At 42.9% G+C, this 25,051-nt stretch overlaps 1 protein-coding gene across 7 annotated transcripts in view; it reads left to right on the top strand.

Moving 5' to 3' along the window:
* The first annotated feature begins 17,482 nt into the window (after positions 1 to 17,482).
* LOC121292921 (protein FAM118A-like) overlaps positions 17,483 to 25,051 on the top strand; it is a 77,597-nt gene continuing 70,028 nt past the window's right edge. For 5 of the 7 annotated variants that reach the window (XR_005946377.1, XR_005946378.1, XM_041215418.1 and 2 more), the window contains exons 1-2: positions 17,483 to 17,916; positions 18,339 to 18,445. The gene's annotated coding sequence lies outside the window, so the exon portion shown is untranslated. Of the gene's footprint in view, positions 17,917 to 18,338; positions 18,446 to 20,916; positions 21,224 to 25,051 lie in introns of all 7 variants that reach the window. The other 2 variants (XM_041215417.1, XM_041215416.1) reach the window with 2 other exon arrangements.

The following is a 25,051-nucleotide window of genomic DNA, read 5'->3' on the forward strand; positions in this document are numbered from 1 at the left end:
AAGACTCCCCAAGCACAAAAATCCAAACGCCCTTGCAAAAGAACTTACAAGATTCCTTTGGGACCAAGAAGTGAAGCTACACAAATGTAAAGTGGCACCTCTCACAAGCAAAAGATAAGAATTCCATATGCAAAAAGATAAAACCAATGTCCCCTATGTAAAAATTGAAAAAGCTTTATGTGCAAAAACATGGCATCACTCACAAAAAAAGACTACTATTATGTTGATAAAATCAGACTTGTGACACAAAAAGGGGAAACCCTATACACAAAATTTTCACTGTCCTAAGCACAAAAAATTAATTTCTCCCCCTCACAGCATCTTCCTTTTATCAAAGCTGGAAAACCAGGAACTTTCAAAGTTAGATTTTTATACATGGCAGGTTGGAGGACCAATTGGTGCAAGAAGGCTGTTCCCTTATTGATCCATATTCATCAATCAGGTAGCAGCCTTTTCCATTCTCCAGACCAGGGGACTTTAAAGTGTTGCAGCTGTAATGTTCACGTAGCCTCACTTCTTAAGTTATAAAGTGCATAAAGCCTATTTCAAGGCAGTTAGTTTCAACTCCAATGAAATGCAGCACAGTTGAAAGTTGCTTTGTGCATTGAGAAAAAGTTAGGGCTGGATGAAAAATGATCGAAGGCTGGATTTGGCCTGCAGACTGCCCAATGAACACTTACATCTTATATCACTAACCCCCTTCCCTCAGATTTCACTGATGTTATTTACTCTGTTTTGGGAAACAGAACTGGATGTCATTTAAAATTTAATTTGAATTTGAGGCTTTGCTGACTTCAAGCCATTCAAACCAGAAAAATTCCCAAGCTCCCGAGAATGGACACTTTGAGCTGAATTTTCACTTCAGGAGCGGGAAACAGGAGCCAGATCTGTTTATTTTTATTCATTCATGGGAGGTGCACGTCGGTGGCTATGCCAGCATTTGATGCCCATCTCTAATTGCCCTTGATAAGGTGGTGAGCTGCTTTCTTGAACTGCTGCAGTCCATGTGGTGTAGGTACACCCATAGTGCTGTTAGGAAGAGAGTTCCAGGATTTTGACCCAGCGACATTGAAGGGAAAGCAATACATTTTCAAATAAGGATTGAGTGGCTTGGAGGGGAACTTGCAGGTGGTGATGTTCCCATGTGTCTGCTGCCCCTGTCCTTCCAGATGGTAGTGGTTGTAGGTTTGGAAAGTGCTGTCTAAGGAACCTTGAGTGCATCTTGTAGATGGTACACAATGCTGCCACTGTGTATTGGTGGCACAGGGAGTGGATGTTAGTGAGTGCGGTGCCAATCAAGCAGGCTGCTTTTTCCTGGATCCTGTCAAACTTCTTGAGTTTTGTTGGAGCTGTTCTCATCTGGCAAGTGGTGAGTATTTCATCACACTCCTGACTTCTGCCTTGTAGATGGTGGATAGGCTTTGGGGAGTCAGAAATTGAGTTACGCACTGCAGGAGTCCTAGCCTGGTCCTAAACCTGCAATGGGAGGTAGACAGTCACTCATTGGAATTTCGACTGGGCGCCACCCCAGTTGGCATGGAGGTAGATTCTTTGTTCAATTAAGAGCGGTAGGTGGCCTTTCAAATATGGAAGACCAATCAGAGGCCAGCTGCTTCTTAGCCATTTAAAACAAAAATTAAAAATAGAGAAAGCAGTCAGCCGTGGGGTGGTGGTGGGGGGCCTCTAGAGACCAAGAGGGCAGTCCCAGCAGAGGGAGCCTGTAGGCTGCCTGGAGTGCTGGCACCTAGGCCAATTGGAAAATTTCAGGTAGTCTCCATTATCCACCCTTAACAAAGCATTTAAAGAGCTGAGTTGCCTGCCAACCTCATGGGGCAGGTGGCCTTGATTGTTCCTGAACCTGCATCAACCAAAATACCCAACATCAGGAATGGATTGGGAAATCGGCATGCTGGCTGGCCTTATAATTTTTGAGCCCTGCCTACCTCCATTCCTGACCTCAGTGGGGTCTGAAAATCCTGTCTTTTGTGTTGGGGTCAAGGCAAATTTTGTGGGAAAAGTTGAAGAAGTTTTATCCTTCATTTGATTTGTGCTGTGTCCTGAAATTCCACAGAATCAGCATTCCTCACATATATCCATTTGGAATGTAAATCTTTGAAAAGGTTAAAAAGAAACAAAACAAGGAGTGGTTTTATAACAATGAGAAAGCTAGTATTTCTTGACAAGATGAAGATAGCATCAGTAAAGGATAAATTAGTTTTCGAAAGTGGCATCGGTTGTTACGGTGGTGGAGAATTGATACTTGAAAGTGATTGGGTTGTTTTGGTGAAATAGGAGTATTTGTTTATTGAGAATCTCACATGGTGTAACCTTCACATCTGACCTGCAATGCTGATCTGTACAGTGACAGGATATACCACCACTGTGTCAAAAGAACATTTTGTAGGGAAATGTCTTATAAGATTTTGTAGCTGTTAAATTGTACAAAATGGCATTCCAGACAGTACATGTTTTCTAAATTTACCAATTAGTATTAATATATTGCTTAAATAACTGGAAGATTATCCTAACTGTTCTTATATTCTTATTGTTGTGCAGTTATATTTTATTCTAGAATTTTTACCTGGAGCTACTAAACAGGTTATTTAAGCATACCTCTTTAACAACATATTTTTCTCAATACTTGGAGAATTTTAATGTGACTTTTACCAATAAAATAATTTGAGATTAATTGTTGTCATCTTGTGTTTCTCCTTGGATGCTCACAAATCAGTCAAGATTTATGGTTTCACACACCAACATCGTCCCCTTATACACTTAGATGGACTTTCAGAGCAGGACTGAATGCAATATTGGTCAGTAATTTCCTCAGAACTGCTCCCACTCTGCCCTCATAACTTTGCTGGAAGTTGTTCCATAATTTCAAAAACCAATCCAGTATCTAACTCTGTCCAGTGCCTAAAATTGTCACCTGTACATTATTGGGTCCATTAAGACAATTAGATTAATATCGTAGCAGATTGGCTACCTGCTTTTGTACTTTTATTTTTCGTTGCAGCCACTGGTATTGTGCAGAAATATCATCCTACCTTGACTCACAACAGGAAACAGAAGCAGTTTTCTCAACAGAACCTGTGCCCTCAACCTCTCTCTGCTTCACCATCTGTATTTTTACCTTTTCAAGTCTTCTGAAAACCTAACGCTTTAACCAAGTTTACAATCATGCCTTCTAATTTCTGTCTTTGTGATTCAGGATATTTTTCCATTCATTTATTTGGGAAGCAGTTTGGGGCATTTATGCTAAAGGTATATATAAAGGTAAGGTGATGTTGTTAAATCCGTGTATAATTATAAGCTGAGCACGGAAAATTGGCTGTAGTTTTGGGTGGACTTTGGTTTTATTTTTAACTATTCAGGAGTAAACTGCACCCTCACTGGAAAATGAACCCTCTAAGTTCCATGTAGTTGCCATGCCAAATAGAGCACCCCTGCCATAATGGTGGGTTTCAGTCTAATGTCAGTTTCAAAACAGTACAGCACAACAGACAACCCCAACAGTTTCTCCAACTCAGCTTTGATTCTACGGTGCATGAGTCTGGTCTCACTTTGCACGAAAGTAAAACAGAACGCAACCTTGAAGGTACTGCGCTCAGAATCAATATAGAAACAACTCTTCCAGAGTCAGACTCGTGCAGAACTGAGTGGCTACTGGGCTTGGTGAAAATGAAACGAGATTTAATTCCAGAGATTCAAAATTTTGATTTATATTCTATCCCATGGCCTGGGAGATCTGGAGCACAGATTGCATTGTTTTTGATGTGTTTCCCCGGCCTTATCAGGTCCCCCTCTCCCGACCTTATCTATTTTTTGTACCAAACAGAGATGAGGTACAAACAGAGTAAGAACAAAGAATTTCATTCTTCCAGTGAATTAAATTACAGCTGCTGCCATTCAGAGCAACCAATAACAAGGTACTTGATGACAAACTGTTATCACATCCCAAATTAAATGTGGATAAGAAGCATATTGGCTTGCTCAGTTAAATCTGACCTCTCCCCACCCTACCCCCAACTCCAAATTTTGTCTGACTGTCAGACATCAGAATATATTTAAAAGTATTTTTTGGAGTTGGATGGAGCTCAAAGATATCATTACTGATGTGATAGCTAGTTTTCAATGTTAACATGTCCTTAAGGTCAACATTGCATAAAAGCTATTCCTGCTGGTTTAAATGAGTATATGATTAACATCAGTATTGGAGATGGATTAGTGATTGGGACTAAAGCAATTCTACAGACATTCTTATTTAACTTTTTGTAAGATCTAATTGGGAAAAATAGCCTTTACCCGGCCATAGGACACATTTCAGTCTTGAATACTCTAAGATGTAATAATTGAACATACTCCTGACTTGAAGCTTATAGACGGTTTTGATGGGGTATCCAACCTCTGTTCTGCTTTTGTAGCCACAGAATTTGTAAAGCTGGTCTAGTTCAGTTTCTTGTCAGTGGTGTCCCCCACACAGTGTTGATGTTGGGGTAAATCAACACCATTGGTGCCAGTGAAGGTCAAGGGAAGATGGCATTTATCATTGTTCTTTCTTCATTGCAGGGTAAAAATCTTGAGTTCCCTGCTTAGCACCACAAGGGCTGAAGTGTTTCAAGGACAAGGCCCATCACTGCCTTCTAAGGGTGACTAGAAATGGGCCAATAACTACATCCGGAGAATAAATTTTAAAAGATCTATGTTCAAAATGTGCAACTCACTAGGAGTCTCACAACTCATGATATGCTTTGTCCTTAACTTCCGTGAAGAATTTTACAGGGTTGAGCAATTGAAAAATCAATAATTTGCATTCATATAGTTCCAGTAACTTGGAAAAATGTTCCAAGGTGCTTTTATAGCGGTGTAAGAAAAAATGGTTACTGAGACAAAGGAAGAGAGATGGAGATAAGTAATCAAGTTTGGTCAAAGATATGTGTTTTAAGGAAGGCCTTAAAGAAGGAAAGGCTAGTGGATTGGCAGTGGAGCTAGGCAAGTTATTTCACACTGAGGGGCTTTACACAGCTGAAAGCATAGCCATCTATGATGGGACAAAGGGAGGGAGATTCAAAAGAAATCAGAGTAAGCGGAATAGAGAGTTTGGTAGGGGAAGGCTGTCTTGGTCTCCCCTTTAATAGTTGCTGGCTACCTTTAAATGGCATCAGAGACGCTCAATATTCAGACCCCCAAACAGCATGCAGCGAATGAGTAATTCAGGTAGCACTGAGTCCTGATAACGAGAAGCAGCACAAAAATTATTTGCTCCCTGGGAGAACACTAACAGGTACAGACTGGCCCAAATCTTCCAGTCTCCTGATAGTGTTACCCCAGAAGATGCCTGGGGGAACCCTGCAAAGTCCCAACGCAAGGACTCTGAGGGAATTGCCCAGGAAATTTCAACTTCCAATGGGCAATTCCCCCGCATCTGGAACCCTCCAAAACTCTGAGTTAGAGTTGGAGACTTCGGATGATTCCTACTTACCGACAAGAAAGTTACCAAGAATTAAAACAAGTTCTAACTCTTGGGTAGCTGTATTTTTGAACATCAGACTCCCTCCCCCAACTGCCACCATGACCCTCTGAATAAGTCCCCCCCAATCCAACTATCCCCTGACCCCCCCTCCCATTAAACCCTCTGACCCTCGACTACCCCCTGACCACTCCCACGACCTACCAACTATTCCCACGACTACCCGACTACCCCTCTGAACCAGCTACTACCCCAACCTCTGGCTCCCATCTCAACCACTTGACGACCTCCTGACCCCCCCCGACTCATCCTAACTCCTCACACTTAGCTGTCACCCTACCCCTTCGCTCACTTACCAGCCACTGTACCCCCTCATCTACCCACCTACCATGCTACCCCTCACCCACCCACGTGCCACTCTACCCCCTGACAATTACCTTATGCACTTATCCTCTCTCCGTAGCTTCTCAAAGTCACTTTGGGACCTTTAAACTTAATTGAATATGGCAGCTCGTGCTGTAAAAGAGAGGCCTGACTTGGCTTCCCCCAGTGGTGCTACTCTATGAAGAAGGACTCCACACTCCACATTTTTGAAGAAGCCTGGTTCGGTAGTCCGGATGAGAAAGGTGGAGCTCTGGTGCAAGATATATAGGAGTGGAGTGGGAGTCCAACAGTGTTTGCCACTCTTCAGAAGATTTGACCCATTATGTGCACTCGTCCTGTGTACCCATTTCTGGGTATGATCAAATTTCTAGACATTCACCTGAGGTCTGTCTGGTCTGTTAGGCAGATGTAAAAGAGCCCAATGGCACCATATGAAGAAAAGCATGGACATTCTCCTGGCCAACATGCCCTTTAATTTTTTTTGTAGTATGCAGCTGATTTGTTTAAGTTTAAATTATTTTTGCACAGCCGTGTACTGCAGTAACTTAAAAGAGGTTACTTTTCTGCAGCCTGCGTGGAAACCTTTGAGTTGTGTCTGCGCAACTTAGAGGGATCAATGGTCCTGGTCAAGATTTATCCCTCAACCAATACTACTAAAACGGATTAAAACAGCTGGTCATTAGAATTGGGTAAAAAAATGATACTCAGGGACAAAGTTAGTTGTATAGTCTTCTGAGACTTTAGTTGTTTTGATGCCATTTTCTATATCTCCCATACTGAAAACAGCGACCATAAGAGATTATTAAACAGAGAACAATTTAGATTAGGTGGAATGGAACATAGTTGGATTGTTATGTGAAACAACTATTTAGCCAAGAGCAACAGATTTAAACCAAAGTATGTTAAATTGAGCTATTCTCAAAATTAATTGAAAGAGCAAAGACATAGCAAATTCCAACAGAAATAATAGCACAGAAAATAAAAATACAACTGTACGCAGCCTAGCAGCATGGTTCATTTTGACTTGTTCAATTTAATGGTTACTGAATTGTTTTACAACTACAGTACTCAAAAGGCCCAATTAACCAAAGGGCTTCTCCATCACTAAGACACAAACTCAACTGATTTCTGTCAATTTGCCTCAAAAAGAAGTATGCCTCATACGAGCAGAGTTGAGGCACCTTTGGTTTGTGCATTTTGAACACCAAGCACAGTTTTAGGGATCGCTTTGCAAAATGTCTCCATTCAGTCTGCAAGTGTGACCCAGAGATGTTGGTCACATTAATCCTGTGCTGTGCTCCACTCCCACTCTGACCTTTGTGTCATCGACCCCCTACACTGTTCTAATGAAGTTCAATATAAACTTGAGGAACAGCACTTGTCTTTCAACTTGGCATGTTACAGCCTTCTGGACTCAACACTGAATTCAACAATTTCTGATCATAACCTTTGCCTCCAATATTTTCTTCTTGTGTTTTTAAATTTTTGGATGGCAGCAGTTTGACGATGATTCTGCTTTTTACATTTACATCTCCTCTAGACCTATCTTTAGATTCTTTACTTATCCTATTACCATCTCTTTCTGCCTTGCACTTCTGCCATCCCTTTGGTCATGTAATCTCTCCAGCTTTCCTTTTTGTCCTGTCCTCTCCTCCCCATTTCTCTGCCTTAGTTAAAAACAGTTACATTTTGAAGTACTTCTGTTCTGATGAAGGGTCATCAAGCTGAAATGCTAACTCTATTTCTCCTTACACAGAAGCTGCCAAACCTGCTGAGTATTCTTAGCATGTTCTGTTTCATTATTAATGGAAATAAAGTCCTTGAAATGGGTCAGGCCTCTTGACAGGGATTTTGGGCCTAACAAAGTCATGCCACAATTAAAATTGACCCCAGAAAGTGCACCTTTCCATTCAAAGCTACCACCATCCAATGTTTGACTGGATTGCCGAGTTTGAGTAAATTATCTTTAGATTTCTAAAATATAAACCTGACAGAATATTTTTGAAAAGATTTGTTTTGTATGAAAGGTTGCAGTGGTCACAGTCACTAAGATTTCCAATGCATTTTCATTATCAGGAAACAAAACTCTGTTATTAATCCCACCATCCTGTCCCATTCAGGACTTGGCAAAATGTGGGAACTCTAGTTATACTTTTCTGGTGTACAGTAATTCAGCATCTGAAAAGCTGGGTCAAAGTGACTAAAATACGTCAGAGAAGCTTACAATTGTAAATTGGAACTTAATATTGGCCTAATTTCATGATGACAAAGGTCTGAGTTTTTCCCGCGCCGGGTGGGCTCGGTGGGAGCAGGTGGGGGTGGTCGTGGAGCTGACCACCACCCACGATCAGCTCGGCACCGTGATTTCATGCAGGCAGGCCAATTAAGGTCCACCCAGTGTGGATCGCCAGTGGTAGCGCTGAGCACTACCTGTGAGGGGGTGGGGGAGGAGGGAGAGTCATGTCCAGTGCAATCTCTGTGCCTCAGGGAGATTGAAGCGCTTTTTAAAGAAATTATTAAAAACATTAAAAATTTAATGAAATATGTCATGAGATGGAACATGTTTTTATTTCACATCAGAAACTTTTATTCAATTTGTAAACGCTTTAGGAAACCTCATACTGCTCGTGGATGAGGTTTCCTAAAAAAACGTAAGGGCCGCTTGGCCTTTTCGCCTGTCTGCCAACCGTAAGGTTGGACAGGCTGCATAAAATTAAGGTTAATTACCTAGTTAATGGCCTTAATAGGCCTGTCAATTATCGGCGGGCACGCAGCTGACTCCGGTGCACGCCCACCAAATGAAATATCACCAGACAGTGCAATGCTGTCGGGAAGCATGCCCAAAATCATCGCGCGTAATTTTACGTTCCGGTGTGTCGGGCCCGCCCCCGCATGCTGAATGAAAAATCCTGGCCAAGGAGATAGAATGAAAGTGCAGTCAGTTATGAGCTAGTCATAGTTTTACCTGCAGTATATCCCAGGGGTTTTCAATCAAGCATCAGTGAGAATGTTTCAAAGAGTCTGCTAAACCAGCGTCTTTCAAGCAGAAAGGCTTGAATTTTCATCTTTGAAGCAATAATCGTGAGTTGGGCCATTTCACAACATTGTGATCCCATCTCTTGCCCAGCAATGCCTGCCCATACTATTTTCAATGTGGTATGGTGGGGATGGGCTGGAGTAAGGGCTGCCACCTCATGACTCAGGGCAGTGGCAGAAACAGAGGCGGGCAATGCAGAAATGAATGCGGGCAGATGCCGAGGCAGACAAGTTAGAAGACCCACCTCACTTGCCTGGGAAATTGACCTAGATCTGTACATGTGTTTTAGGCACCCTCATGCCCCCCCCAATGCATCGCCTGCTCCCATGCCCTGCCATATTTCCATGCCCCCTCCATACTCTCCTATAACCCCTCATACCCCATAATCCCCCTTGCCCCCTCCCTACACCCCCATGCACCCTCCATATTTCCTCCTTGCCCACTCACCCAGTATCCACATTGGACAGAACTCATGAGCCCGATAATAATATTGGGAAGTATTTCAGATTCTGATGAAATTGTCAAAATAAACAAATGCTCATTCAAACTCCACCTGAAAAAAACTTAATCCTATTCAGTGGTCATAAAATTGTCAAAGTAAACAAACAGCCATTCAAAACCCTTTCCAAGAAACAAAATTCTCATCGGAGATCATATAACTTCCAATCAAAACATAAGAACAAGAACATAAGAACATAAGAACTAGGAACAATTCAGCCCCTCAAGCCTGCCCCGCCATTCAATACGATCATGGCTGATCTCATTTTGGCCTCAACTTCAATTTCCCACCCTCTCCCCATAACCTTTCAACCCATTACTAATTAAAAAGCTGCCTATCTCCTTAAATGTATTCAGTATCCCAGCATCCACTGCACTCTGAGGTAGTGAATTCCACAGATTCACGACTCTTTGAGAAAAGTAATTCTTTCTCATCTCTGATTTAAATCTACCACCCCTTAGCCTAAAACTATGGCCTCTTGTTCTAGAATGCCCCACAAGGGGAAACATCCACTCCACGTCTACTTTGTTTATCCCCTTTAGCATCTTATATACCTCAATTAGATCTCCTCTCATCCTTCTAAAATTTAGTGAGTAAAGGCTTAAATTGCTCAATCTCTCCACATACGACAAGCCCCTCATCTCTGGAATCAATCTTGTGAACCTCCTCTGAACCGCCTCCAATGCAACTACATCTTTCCTCCAGTAAGGGGACCAAAACTATGCACAGTACTCCAGATGCAGTCTCACCAATGCCTTGTACAGTTGCAACAACACTTCCCTATTTTTATACTCTATTCTTTTAGCAATAAATGCCAAAATTTCATTTGCCTTCCTTATTAGCTACTGTACCTGAATAATTTCAGTGATTCATGAATGAGGACACCCAGATCCCTCCGCACCCCGAAGCATTCTGAAGTTTCTCTCCATTTAAATAATAAGTCACCTTTTTATTCTTCTGACCAAAATGGATAACCTCACACTTATCCACGTTAATCTCCATCTGCCAAATTTTGGACCATTCACCTAACCTGTCCATATCCACTTGTAAATTTCTTATTTCTTCATGACAACTTACTTTTCCACCTATTTTGGTGTCATTTGCAAATTTAGCTATAGTACCTTATATCCCTGAATCCAAGTCATTAATATAGATTGTAAATAGTTAGGGCCCAAGGACCAAACCCTGTGGCACCCCACTAGTTACAGCTTGCCATCCAGAAAAAGATCCATTTATCCTGATTGTCTGCTTTCTGTTGGTTAGCCAATCTGCTATCCAAGATAATATATTTCCCCTAACTCCATGTGATATTATCTTGTGTATTAATCTTTTGTGCGGCACTTTATCAAAGGCTTTCTGGAAGTCCAGATATATTACATCTACAGGACCCCCATTATCCACTTAGCTTGTCACATCTTCAAAGAAGATACTAAACTCACAGTTGCTTTGACAGCTTTATCAATGACATCTGCTGAATTGAATCGATTAGTGAGGTTTGGTGCTCAGCCAAGCATTTGTAATAAGATTCCAATGCACAACTGTGTAAACAAAGCCTCCAAAGCAGTATACGTTAAAGTCATTCTCTTCTTGGGGATCAAGACTTAGCTGAGGAGACAGCAGCAGCAGCAGCATTCCGGGTCACCTCGAGTTTGAAATTGGTGAAGAAAAATTAAACAGTGGCATTACGGGAAAGCTGTGAGTTGATTGGCTGGCAAGTATTGTTGCTGTGCTTCCCTCTCTCCAAACTTAGGGACTGACTCTAAGCAGCAGGGGGATAATAAGCATCAAACATTTTAAGTTAAGCATTCAGTTAGCTTCCCTATATTTAAGTGACATCATCAGAAGGAAAGTGAGTCGCTCTCTCTTTTTTTATTAAAGTTTATTGGTATTAGTAATGTTTATTGGTAGTAGAAAGGTTTATTATCTAATAGATGGAGGAATTGCAGGGCTGCTCCAACCTCTTGAGTGTGCGTCCTGTGCTATGTGCCCTGGATCACCATATGGCCTGGAGTCAGGACTGCCACCTCATGACTCAGGGCAGAGGCGAAACAGAGGCGGGCAAATACAGAAATGGAGGTGGGCAAATGCCGAGGCAGGAAAATTAGAAGACCCACCTCAGTTGCCTGGGAAATTGAACCAATTCTGTACATGTGTGTTAGGCACCCTCACCCCCAACCCCCTACGTCTCCTGGATCACCACATGTGCAGGAGGTTTTGTCAGTTGCAGAAGCTTGAGCTCCAGGTTTTGGAGCTTGGAGTTTGCATCACTGTGGTGTAACCATGAGATTGACAGTTTCGTTTAAATGCGGTCACCCTGCAGCTTAAGAGTATGCAGGGAGAGAGGGAATGAGTGATCACCAGACAGTCAAGAAGTTACAGCTGGAGAGTGCAGGAGTCCCCTGAGTGCATCTCACTCTCCAACCAGTATTCAGTTCTGAACACTGATGAAAATGATGGTTCACCTGGGGAGTGCAGCCAGAGCCAAGTCCATGGCACCATGATTGGCTCAGATGTACAGGGGTTACAAACAGACTAGAAGAGCAATAGTGATAGGAGATTCGATACTTAGAGGGACAACTGGGCATTTCTGCAATCACAGGTGTGAATCCAGGATGGTTTGTTGCCTCCCAGGTGCAGTGTCAAAGATGTAACTGAATGACTGCAGAGGGGTAAACAACCAGTAGTCATGATCCATATTGGTATGAATGACATAGGCAGAAAGAGGAATGTGGTCCTGCAGCCAGAATTTAGGGAGCTAGGTAAGAAATTAGCAGGTAGGACCTCAAAAGAAGTAATCTCTAGTGTAGTATAGAAATAAGAGAATAAAGCAGACAAATGCATGGGCAAGAAGAAGGTGCAGGAGGGAGGGTTTTAGATTCTTGGTACATTGGGACCAGATCTGGGGGAGATGGGACCTGTATAGATGGGTCTGGTTGCATCTAAACAGAGCCAGGACCAATTTCCCTGTGGGGCAATTTGGTAGTGCTATTGGGGAGGGTTTAACCTAACTTGGCAGGGGTGTAGGACTGAGAAGGTAATATCAGAGAGGGATACCAATGTGCACAGAATACTAGGAGAGACAGATAACAAACAGTAGGAGATAGGAAGTTATTAGGTGGGTTCAGAGTAAAGGAGAAAGTAATGAAGTCTAAATTAGGGTTACTGTGCATCTATGTGAATGTGCAGAGTGTGGTAAATAAGACTGGTGAATTACAGGCATAGATTGCCATATGAAAATATGACATTGTGGCTTTAACAGAGACCTGGCTCAAAGGAAGGCAGGATTGGGTGTTAAATATTGCTGGGTGCAAGGTGTTCAGGAAAGATAGGAAAGGAAAGGAAGGAAAGGGGGAGGACTGGCAGTACTAAGGAGGTCATTGCTGGAGAGGTCAAGATAGGGTCAAGGAATCTATTTGGTACAGTTACGGAACAAATTAGGGTACAATTATATTGCTTGGTGTGGTCTATAGGCCACAAACTAGCGGGAAAGATGTGGAGGAACAAATTTGCAAGGAAATTACAGAGGGGTGCAAGAATTTTAGAATGATTATAATGGGGACTTTAATTATCCGAATATAGACTGGGATAGTATTGGAGTGGTGTGAAGGGTAGAGGGGGGCAAGAGTTCCTCAAGTGTGTTCAGGAACATTTTATACAACAGTATGTTTCCAATCCAAGGAAAGGAGTCACTGTTAGTTCTGGTTCTTGGGAAAGAGGTGGGCCAAACGGATCTAGCATCAGTAGGAGAGCATTTAGGGGACAGCGGCCATTGTATCATAAGGTTTAGGTTGGTAATGGAAAAGGACAAGGAACTATTCAGAGTAAGAATAATCAACCGGTGGAAAGCCAATGGGGTAAGAATGGATATGACCCAGATAAACTGGAATCAAAGGTTGGCAGGCAACGCTATGCAATAAAGGTTTTACTGGGCTATTCCTGGCATACATTGGGAACACATTTTATGAAATTGCACAGTGTCAGCATAGGGTGAAGCCTAAGATGACAAAGAGAAATGAAATAGATGTGATACTGCCACCGGCGCTGATGTTGGAGGAGGTTTTCTGCCTCCCATGTTTAAATCAGGAAAGCAGGGCAACAGGTTGGGTGGGATTTTATGTCTGTTTTGTGATGGAATCAGAATTAACCAGAGCGTTGGTGAATGTTTGACTGTCTTCACCTTTCAATCCTTACAGTGTTAGGAAATAGAGATAGTTTAAGTAAGTTAAATTGGTATTTATAGGTGTTAGGAATGAGATTTAGCTTTAATGTTTAAGTTTGATTTGTATTTCTGTATGTGTGTTAAGAAATGGTCAAATTGAGTTTTAGTTTCACTTTTAAAAGATGCTTGCATTTCTAATGAAAATTTTATGACCGTAAGCTAAGTTAAGCAAACAAGAGTAGGAGAATCAGGCAGTTGTCTAGAATCAGAGGCCCAGACAGGCAGGACCCTCCCAGAGAGACACACACAGAAAAACTAAAAACAGTAGTTTGATTTGGAAGCTGTTAGAGTTCAGTAGGTTTTGAAGATACCTGCCAGGCAGGAGCAGCCTAGAAGGGACAGATAGCCAGTCCCAAGGTAAGAGAAATCCTAAAAAGCCAGGGGAGTGGAAGACGGCAGGTCTTCGACTCAAAGGAAGGACGGGAACCTGGAAAAAGTCCTGTTAATTGAAGTTAGAATTGAGGGGCATAGAGAAAGGCTCCAAGCTTCAGATTTAAAGAGACAAAAGCTGCATAAAGCAAATTTAAAGTGAGAACAGCTTGCAAGAGGCAAGAAGTCCTAAAGAGACGACTGCAGGTCTGCAACTCTTTGCTATGGGCATGTGAAGCAGTGAGGTACTGTTGAAGGCTGAGTCAGTGAGAAAGAGTGCGTGGAAGACAGCTTGAATGCATGTGGGGACCCAGGGGAGAGGAAGATCAGAAGGAGAGTTTGAAACCCTGGAGGTGAACCCTTCTGAAAAGCGTCTGATAGAAACTTCGGTTTTGGAGAAGATTCCCAAGCGAGTTCCTGGAGAGTGGAGATTTGAAACCCTTGTGTGAAAGACGGAGTACAGTAAGACTGGTTGGCTCACCGTGTGACAAGCATCTGGGGGCAGTTGAGGAGAGATCCATAGCATCTGTTTGGGATGACATCTGTCACTTGGTTTCAGAGTGTCGTGTGTCTAACCATAGGTCACCATGGGTGTACATGGACTGTGTACTTACTGTGAACATCAGAGTATAAGATAGTTTTTGTAACTTGTTATCCTTACATATCTGTATACATCTGTAAAGGTATAGTTGTGGGTGAAGGAGTATTGTAATGTATTTCATCTTTTCTTGTTTAATAAATGTTTTATTCTTTTATTAAAATTTCATTAGCTGACTCCGGTGACCCTGTTGAGTAGCTACTCTCCATGTATCTAAACACACAAACTAGAAGTTAGGATCTATCAAGCTGGGTTCCACTCTGGGATCAGGCTTGTCTAGGGGTAACCTCAGCTGGGGATCATAACAACGGGCCTGACTGCTACAGCAATTTACAGAACCACACAACTAATCAAACTAAAACCAAAGTACTGTAGATGCTGGAGATCTAAAACCTGGAATTGCTGGAAAAAGTCAGCAGGTCTCTTAGCATCTGGGTGGAGGGAAACAGAGTTAACATTTCAAGTCCAATATGACTCTTCTTCGGAACTGGTCAAACTGTCCATTGCCACCAATTGATGGGATCTTGAGGTCCTGGGTGCAAGAGGAGCATCACTCATATGTGGGTTATGGGTGGCCACAAAATGGTTTTTTACATATAAAATACAATATTCTGCACTGAGACTGATCCTTAGGTATGCGTTCTATCTGGTGATTCATTTGATTTTCTGTTGTGGGTTTTGCTGTGAAGAAGTTCACTAAGCGAAGCAAAAAGTGAACATATATGTTCAATTGTTAACCAAGTTATATACAGGAAAAGTACTTTTGAGATGGGGGTCTCCTGAATTTTTAAAACACCAGAGAGCCCATGGTACATCCAAAATTCCATCACTTACATTTCAGGCCTTTTGGATGAGACGTTAAACTTAGGCCCTGCCTACCCAGTCAAGAGGGTGTAAAAAAATCCCATTGCACAAATCTGGGGTTTTGGATCACTTCACTTCTGATCAGGTCAGTGATTTTTTTAAAGTTTACTGAAAATGTACTAACATTATTTCTATTATTGACTGTGACTGGAAGTTAAACAGCAGAACTTAAACCCGCAGCCTGCTCGTTGCTTGGTTGTGTTCACACAGCAGGGAGTTTCAGTCTCCAGTGTGGAGGTGGTGGTCTTTTGCTTATTTAAATCATTTAAATTTCACTGGGGACCAACTTCACTTCAAATGCTGACTTTTTGTAAGTGTTGAAAGTTGGTATTTCTCCAGGACGAAGGCTATTTGTGCCATGTTGTAACATTGCTTATTTATTTTACAACCAATCTTAGTAAGGAGAGAGCCAATAACTCTCGGTATATTTTTGGAAAAAAAGCATCTATTTCGGTGAGAGTGGATCCAGAAAAGGGAACTTGTGTTTAACAATGTACTGTAACATTTGCCTGATAAATGAAAAAATGTGTTTTCCTACCTACTCAGCATGAAATTCATGTACAGCTGTGTATAGTGTATTTGTCACAATGTCTGCTTTTTTGTACATAGACATTTAAATAAATACAGCTCAATAAAATGTGTGGATATTTGCTATATGTGCAATAAACATACTTAAACATTTTATCTGTACATTCATATATCTGTTGCAGAATGTCGAGTACCGGGCCTGCCACAATTCCAATATCATTCAGAAACATCATGAGATGATGAGCTATAAGGCCTGTTGGTGCAAGATACTAATAAAAATGGTGTGTTGTTGTTCAGTGCAAAGAGTTTGTTTCAGTGGGTGGTTTTCTGGTAACATTTGACTTTGTAATATGTTTAATACTTGGTATCATTTCAATTTTATTAATTCCCCATGTTAACCTGCTCCCTAAGCCTGTCTCTGGGTTCCTGGGATATATTTCCACTTAGAACTTGCTTGCACCTCACCAGCAGCTTTCTATGACGTCACTTCTGCCAATGTTTGCTGAAATATGTCCAGCCAAAGTCAGCAACTCTACTTGCAGGTAAGTTTACGATATATCTCCTTCCTGTCTAGGAAACATCATATTTAATTGGAGTTCTACCCAGAGTGTGTGTGTATGTGCGATGGGGTGGGGAGGGAGGGGGTGGGCATCAGGCTGAAGGTTTGCCAAAGGTGGCAAATACCCTTACACCAGCCCTTGTATCCTGGTAAATACCTATCTCTCAATCAGCATCACAAAAACAGACTATCTGGTCATTTTCACTGTGCTATTTCTGAGAGCTTGCTGTGTGCAAATAGGCTGCCACATTTCCTACTTTACAATAATGACTGCACTTCAAAAGTACTTCATTGACTGTAGAGTGCTTTGGGAAATCTGGTGCTCTTGAAAAGCACTTTCTTTTTTTTAAAGTAGGCAAAAGTGCAATTTGAAGGCAGGAGGAATTTTACACAGAGGCTGTGAAATTGATGGAAAGAGAAGCAATATTAACATCAGAAATGGGAATAAAGGGATATGGGAAAAGGCAAGCACTTGGGATTTGTATCACTGACGGCATGGGGGATAAACATTAACACAACTAGTTGGGCTGAATGGCAAGTTTTCATGTAATTAATATGTCATTCTATTTACTGAAGAGTGATGCGAATGCTTAAGACATCAGATTTGTTTTCCAGGAATACCTGCCCTCTATGAGTTTTGATTTTTGACATTTTATTCGTAATTATTCCAACCAAAAATATTTTCTCATGATCCAGCTACATTTCAATGTGAAGATAAAGGCAGTGGTGCCAATTTTAATCCAATTTCATATTGGTGGTTAAAATAAAGGGGTCAACTGTGAATTTACCAACAACTGACCCTCGGGGACATTTAGATTGGATGAAATGATGCAGCGGAGAAGAATGGTGCATCGCAGCATCCTCGTAACCTTTCGCTGAAGCCATCTCTGAAAGGCTGGCAGAGGAGCGGCGGAACCTTTTTTGGTGGTTCCATTTACTCCTGCGTGTCGAGGAGGATTGTAGGCGGACTGGTTTGGATGAACACTCTCTGGATCCTTGTGGCGATTCAACTGGAAAGAATCGGCAATTATTTGAAAGAAGCCCCGCGCGACAAGCGACGGTTCGTTTGCTCGCTCGAGTTCTCGAGCCCGCCCTGGGAAGGCGGGAGAGCAACCGCTGGTGCGTGAGCCGGGCAGAGCCACTCTCCAAACACAGCGCAGAGCCGGCCCCAGACATTCATACTGGTTTCAGAATAAAGACAAGAACACGCTTTTAATTTCCCTTGTTACACTTCTTTTAGTTGGCAATACACTTAATAGTTCCTCTTGTGGAGAAATAGGAAAAGGGCTTTGCAGCTGCTTTCTCAATCTCCTCTCCGAGCTTCCGCCTTCCTCCTTCCGTCTGCGTTTACACTAATAATTCCTTCGGAGAGGAAGGGAACAAATGCAGGTAAGAAGTACATTTTTGACAGATGCAGTAAAAGTTCTTGAAAATCGGAGACCTCTGTCATTTGAAACGTTCTTTCCTAATTGTAAACTATTTTGGCCGTAGTAACTTCAAAATGTGTCACTTTAAATGTTTTCAGCTGAATGATTTTTGTTCTTAAGCTTTTAATTGAGTTTAATATGGAAAAATCACCTCCAGCTGATGTGGGAAAGTTGTTCTTCCCACCTTCTGACTATTCCTGTTCTATACCCTTGGTGAATCTCCCTTCAGTATTGTCAGGAGGGTTAATTTATGTATCTATACTTCCATAGGCAGGCTGCTTAAAATATATATGCCATAACGTACAAATGTGCTTCATTTTTATTCACTTATGGGCTTTTCTGGCAAAGGCAGCATTTTTCACCCATCCCTAATTGTCCTTGAAGGTGGTGTGCACTTCTGTGGGAACTGAGAGGCTTGCTGGCCAGTTCAGAGGACAGTTAAAAGCCAACCACATTGCTGTGCGTCTGGAATAACATGTAGGCAAGACTGGGTAAGCATGGAAGATTTCCTTCTCTAAAACAGTGTTGCCCAATAGGATTTTTATTCTTGACAGACTGGTGGAAATCAGGCTGCCATAGACATAGAAGCAAAAGTAGGCCATTTGGCCCATTGAGTTTGCTCTGCCATTGATTGAGATCGTGGCTGATCTGATAATCCTCAACTCCACTTTCCTGCCTTTTCCCCATAACCCTTGATTCCCTTACTGATTAAAAATCTGTCTGTCTTGGTCTTTCTTTAATACACTTAACGACCGTGACTCTACAGCCCTCTGTGGTAAACAATTCCACAGATTCACTACCCCCTGAGAGAAGAAATTCCTCCTCAACTCTGTCTTAAATAGCAACCCCTTACTCTGAGATTATGCCCTCTGGTCCTAGATCCTCCCACAAGGGGAAACAATCTTTCAGCATCTACCCTGTCAAGACCCCTAGTAATCTTATATGTTTCAATAAGGTCACCTCTCATTCTTCTAAACTCCAATGAATGCAGGCCCAACCTACTCAACCTCTCCTCATAAGAAGATCCCTCCATACCTGGGATCAACCTAGTGAATCTTCTGTGGACTGCCTCCAATTCCAGTATATCTTTTCTTAGATAAGGGGATCAAACTGTGCACAGTATTCTAGGTGTAGTCCAACATGTGCCTGGTACAGTTTTAGCAAGACTTCCCTATTTTTATACTCCATTCCCTTTGAAATAAAGGCCAACGTTCCATTTGCCTTCCCTATTACCTGCTGAACCTGTATGCTAGTTTTTTGTGATTCATGCATGAGGACCCCCAAATCCCTCTGTGCTGCAGCTTTCTGCAGTCTTTCTCTGTTTAAATAATAATCAGCTTCTCTGTTGTTCTTGCCAAAGTGCATAACCTCACATTTTCCCACATTATTCATCTGCCAAGTTTTTTCCCACTCATTTAACCTACGTCCATGTCCCTCTGACTCTTTGTGTCATCCTCAGCTCTTGCCTTCCCACCTATTGTTGTGTCATCTACAAACTTGGCAATAGTACATTCACTTCCCTCACCCAAGTCATTAATTTATATTGTAAATAATTGTGGCCCAGCACTGATCCCTGCAGCACTCCACTAGTTACAGATTGCCATCCCCCTTTTTGCTCATTGATTATTTAGTATTTTTTGGAATGCTTTTAGTGTCTTCTACTGTGAAAACTGATGCAAAGTGTTTATTCAACTCCTCTGCCATTTCCTGGTTCCCCATTATTATTTTCACAGCCTCTCTCTAAGGAGCCTATGTTCACTTTGGCTTCTCTCTTACTTTTTATATATTTAAAGAAGCTCTTCCCGTCCATTTTTATATTACTTGCTAGTGTACCCTCAAAGTTTATTTTCTCCTTTTTTGGTAATCTTTTGTTGTTTATTAAAACTTTCCCAATCCTCTGGTTTGCCACTAATCTTTGTCACGTTGTATGTTTTTTCTTGCAATTTGATACTATCCTTAACTTCCTCAGTTAACCAGGGTTGGTTTATCCCCTTCTTAGAATCCTTCTTCCTCTCTGAGATATATGTTTGTTGTGAGTCATGAACTATTTTCTTATAGGCCTATCATTGTTCATCAACCATCTTTTGTGCTAAACTCTTTTCCTAGTCCACTCCAGCCAATTCTGCCTTCATTCCTTTCTAATTACCCTTAATTAAGTTTAGCACAGTTGGTTTCGTCCCAAGTTTCTCACACATATTTGCCACATGATACAAAATGTGTGCAATATTAATAAAACAAGTATACTCCTTTGGAAATGGATTGGGCTTTTAAACCGTCAATTAAAACTGATACACACTTCGAACCAGGAGAACATGTTCAAAAGAATTTTGCAATACAAACATACTTTCAAACATACGATTTAGGAGCTGGAGTAGGCCATTCAGTGCCTCGAGCCTACTTCACCTTTCAACAAGACCAGGGCTGATCTGATTGTGGCCTCAACTCCACATTCTGCCTACCGTAGATAAATCTCGACTCCCTTGTCAATCAAGAATCTGTCTACCTCTGCCTTAAAAATTTTCAATGACCCTGCCTCCGCTGCTCTCAGGGAAGAGAGTTCCAAAGACTCATGGCCCTCTGAGAGAAAAAATTTCTTCAGCAATCCAACTGTTCTGCAAAGCAAGCCTGCTGTATACACTTCCCAAAGGATGGTGACAGTTTATTAACTGAAGTGTTCTGTTTCTGACTGTAACAGTTTAGTTAAAGAAATTCTTCAAGTGTAAACTGCCTCTATTTTATCAGAATTGATATATTAGTAGACTAGGGGAGGGGAAAAAAAACAACCAATCTCTATCTACTGGCTTCTGCGCTCTGATTCTTGTCTTCACTATGCTCTGTCATCTACTATTTCTGAACAGTGTGTCTGAACATTTAATAGACCTTCAGCTCATGGGCCAATCTCCTGTAATCTTTTCTTTCATGCCATTAGTGCTCTATTCCTTTCAATTGCTCATTTCAACAGATCAATTAAGCTGAAGACTGAACAAATTTGGATGTTGCTGCACCACCCCAGCTTGTCAAAATTGAACCTTTCAACCCTCATTGGCTGCCAGACATATCAACTGTTTTGTGAAAATTGCTAGCTACCAGCTAAAGCTGTTCTTCAGTTATCATTCCCTGTGTCACGAGATTCCCCAAGAAAATTTTGAGCAGTCGGACTGCTGTCCTTCTGAAGGCCAGCCCTGCTTTTACAGTTCTTCACGGAGTGGTCAGACAGATCTGAATGTATCATCAGTTAGAGGCAGCCAGAGAGAACAGGAACAGAGAAGGTAACAATCAGCAGACTACTTTTCTTGATTTGTCGAGCAAGATGCCCTTTAGATTCCAGGTCACTTGAAACCCAACAACTGAACTGTACTTTGATAAACATAGTCACTGGCTGACCAAGATGAGATTCCTATCTAATAGCAATGTGATTGATTCTTCCTTACTCAATTCAGGCAGACTGCTCTAAAAATGACCAGTGTCAATTCACCACATCTTTGTGGCCGAGTCGCCACATGTTGCGAGCATATTGGATAAGTAGGAGGACGGGATGGCAAGGAGGTGAATTTGGAGTTGTTCCTGGATTGCTATTCCCATTACATAAGTACCCTGCTACTGTTCTCATGTGTAATGATTTATGATCTAAGATTCATGTTTCCCTTTCTTCAGTAGTGACAATCCTATAATAAAAACAAAAAAACTGCGGATGCTGGAAATCCAAAACAAAAACAGAATTACCTGGAAAAACTCAGCAGGTCTGGCAGCATCGGCGGAGAAGAAAAGAGTTGACGTTTCGAGTCCTCATGACCCTTCGACAGAACTTGAGTTCGAGTCCAGGAAAGAGCTGAAATATAAGCTGGTTTAAGGTGTGTGTGTGGGGGGCGGAGAGATAGAGAGACAGAGAGGTGGAGGGGGTTGGTGTGGTTGTAGCGACAAACAAGCAGTGATAGAAGCAGATCATCAAAAGATGTCAACAACAATAGTACAATAGAACACATAGGTGTTAAAGATAAAGTTGGTGATATTATCTAAACGAATGTGCTAATTAAGAATGGATGGTAGGGCACTCAAGGTATAGCTCTAGTGGGTTTTTTTTATTTTATATAATGGAAATAGGTGGGAAAAGGAAAATCTTTATAATTTATTGGGAAAAAAAAAAAGAGAAGGGGGAAACAGAAAGGGGGTGGGGATGGGGGAGGGGACTCACGACCTAAAGTTGTTGAATTCAATATTCAGTCCGGAAGGCTGTAAAGTCCCTAGTGTCTCCTTTCTCAGTGACTGTCTCCGTCTCCGACTTACCCCACATGGATTTCAACTGAAATTCCACCCCTCATGTTTCGAACCCACCCAGGATTATAGGTATCTCCGGGACATAAAACGTTTCTCGGACTGCTGTTCCCGTCACATTCTGAAATCCACTCTCAGTGCCATGCGCCGCCATATGAACACACTCGACCTCTCCCTCCAGCAGCACCGCCGTACCCTTTTTCAAAGCTGCGCGTGCCCCCAGTTTCATTTTATCCTTCGGCTCATCCGACGCCTCAACAAGAAACTTTTTCTCTTTCTCTCAAGTGCTAAGGAACGCAAGCTCCAACAACTCATCGACACCAACACCCATCTAGGACCCTCCACCCCTGCCTGTCCCTCCGTCCCCACCCCATCTTCCAATCCCAACCCCAGCCGTGTATTCACTATACCCCCTGACCTTCCCCTCTCCGATGCTGAACGTTCAGTGCTCAGCAAAGGACTTAGTTTCATACCCTTACGCCCTCACCTCAATGAATTTCGGGCTCGGCATGATACTGAACTCTTCTTCCGCCGTCTTCGTCTCCGGGCTCACTTCTTTGGGCAGGAGTCCTCTCCCAGTTCAACGGATCCTTTTACCCATCTTCAATATTCTCCCTCCACCTGGACCCCTCCCTCTGGATTCTTACCTTCTCTCGATCTTTTCATTGAGAACTGTCGGCGCGACATTAGTCGTCTCAATTTCTCTGCTCCTCTCACCCATTCTAACCTGTCTCTCTCTGAACTTACTGCACTCCATTCTCTCAGGTCCAACCCTGACATTGTCATCAAACCCGCTGACAAGGGTGGTGCTGTTGTTGTCTGGCGCACTGACCTCTACCACGCGGAGGCTGAGCGTCAACTCGCAGACACTTCCTCCTACCTCTCCCTGGACCATGACCCCACCACTGAACATCAAGCCATTGTTTCCAGGACTGTCACTGACCTCATCTCCTCTGGGGATCTCCCTCCCACAGCTTCCAACCTGATAGTTGCCCAACCTCGGACGGCCCGCTTCTATCTCCTACCCAAAATCCACAAACAGAACTGCCCCGGTAGACCGATCGTCTCAGCTTGCTCCTGCCCCACAGAACTCATTTCTCGTTATCTTGACTCCCTTCTCTCTCCCCTTGTCCAGTCCCTTCCCACCTACATCCGTGATTCCTCTGACACCTTACGTCACATCAACAATTTCCAGTTCCCTGGCCCCTACCGCTTCCTCTTCACCATGGACGTCCAATCCCTCTACACCTCCATCCCCCACCAGGATGGTCTGAGGGCCCTTAGCTTCTTCCTCGAACAGAGGCCCGAACAATCCCCATCCACCACTACTCTCCTCCGTCTGGCTGAACTTGTTCTCACGCTGAACAATTTCTCCTTCAACTCCTCTCACTTCCTCCAAATAAAAGGTGTGGCTATGGGTACCCGCATGGGCCCCAGCTATGCCTGTCTCTTTATGGGGTATGTGGAACATTCCTTGTTGCAGTCCTACTCCGGCCCCCTTCCACAACTCTTTCTCCGGTACATCGATGATTATTTCGGTGCTGCTTCATGCTCTCGTCAGGACTTGGAAAAATTTATTAATTTTGCTTCCAATCTCCACCCCTCCATCATTTTCACGTGGTCCATCTCTGACACTTCCCTTCCCTTCCTTGACCTCTCTGTCTCAATCTCTGGTGATAGACTGTCCACCAATATCCATTACAAACCCACCGACACCCACAGCTATCTCGACTACAGCTCCTCACACCCCACTTCCTGTAAGGACTCCATCCCATTCTCTCAGTTCCTTCGCCTCCGTCGCATCTGTTCCGATGATGCTACATTCAAAAACAGTTCCTCTGACATGTCCTCCTTCTTCCTTAACCGAGGTTTTCCACCCACGGTCGTTGACAGGGCCCTCAACCGTGTCCGGCCCATCTCCCGCGCATCCGCCCTCACTCCTTCTCCTCCCTCCCAGAAACATGATAGGGTCCCCCTTGTCCTCACTTATCACCCCACCAGCCTCCGCATTCAAAGGATCATCCTCCGCCATTTCCGCCAACTCCAGCATGATGCCACTACCAAACACATCTTCCCTTCACCCCCCTTATCGGCATTCCGTAGGGATCGCTCCCTCCGGGACACCCTGGTCCACTCCTCCATCACCCCCTACTCCTCAACCCCCTCCTATGGCACAACCCCTTGCCCACGCAAAAGATGCAACACCTGCCCCTTCACTTCCTCTCTCCTCACCGTCCAAGGACCCAAACACTCCTTTCAAGTGAAGCAGCATTTCACTTGCATTTCCCCCAACTTAGTCTACTGCATTCGTTGCTCCCAATGTGGTCTCCTCTACATTGGAGAGACCAAACGTAAACTGGGCGACCGCTTTGCAGAACACCTGCGGTCTGTCCGCAAGAATGACCCAAACCTCCCTGTCGCTTGCCATTTTAACACTCCACCCTGCTCTCTTGCCCACATGTCTGTCCTTGGCTTGCTGCATTGTTCCAGTGAAGCCCAACGCAAACTGGAGGAACAACACCTCATCTTCCGACTAGGGACTTTACAGCCTTCCGGACTGAATATTGAATTCAACAACTTTAGGTCGTGAGTCCCCTACCCCATCCCCACCCCCTTTCTGTTTCCCCCTTCTCTTTTTTTTTTCCCAATAAATTATAAAGATTTTCCTTTTCCCACCTATTTCCATTATATAAAATAAAAAAAAAAAACCCACTAGAGCTATACCTTGAGTGCCCTACCATCCATTCTTAATTAGCACATTCGTTTAGATAATATCACCAACTTTATCTTTAACACCTATGTGTTCTATTGTACTATTGTTGTTG

The sequence above is a fragment of the Carcharodon carcharias genome, chromosome 21 (genome assembly GCF_017639515.1).
Source record: "Carcharodon carcharias isolate sCarCar2 chromosome 21, sCarCar2.pri, whole genome shotgun sequence".
NCBI classification, from domain to species: Eukaryota; Metazoa; Chordata; class Chondrichthyes; order Lamniformes; family Lamnidae; genus Carcharodon; species Carcharodon carcharias.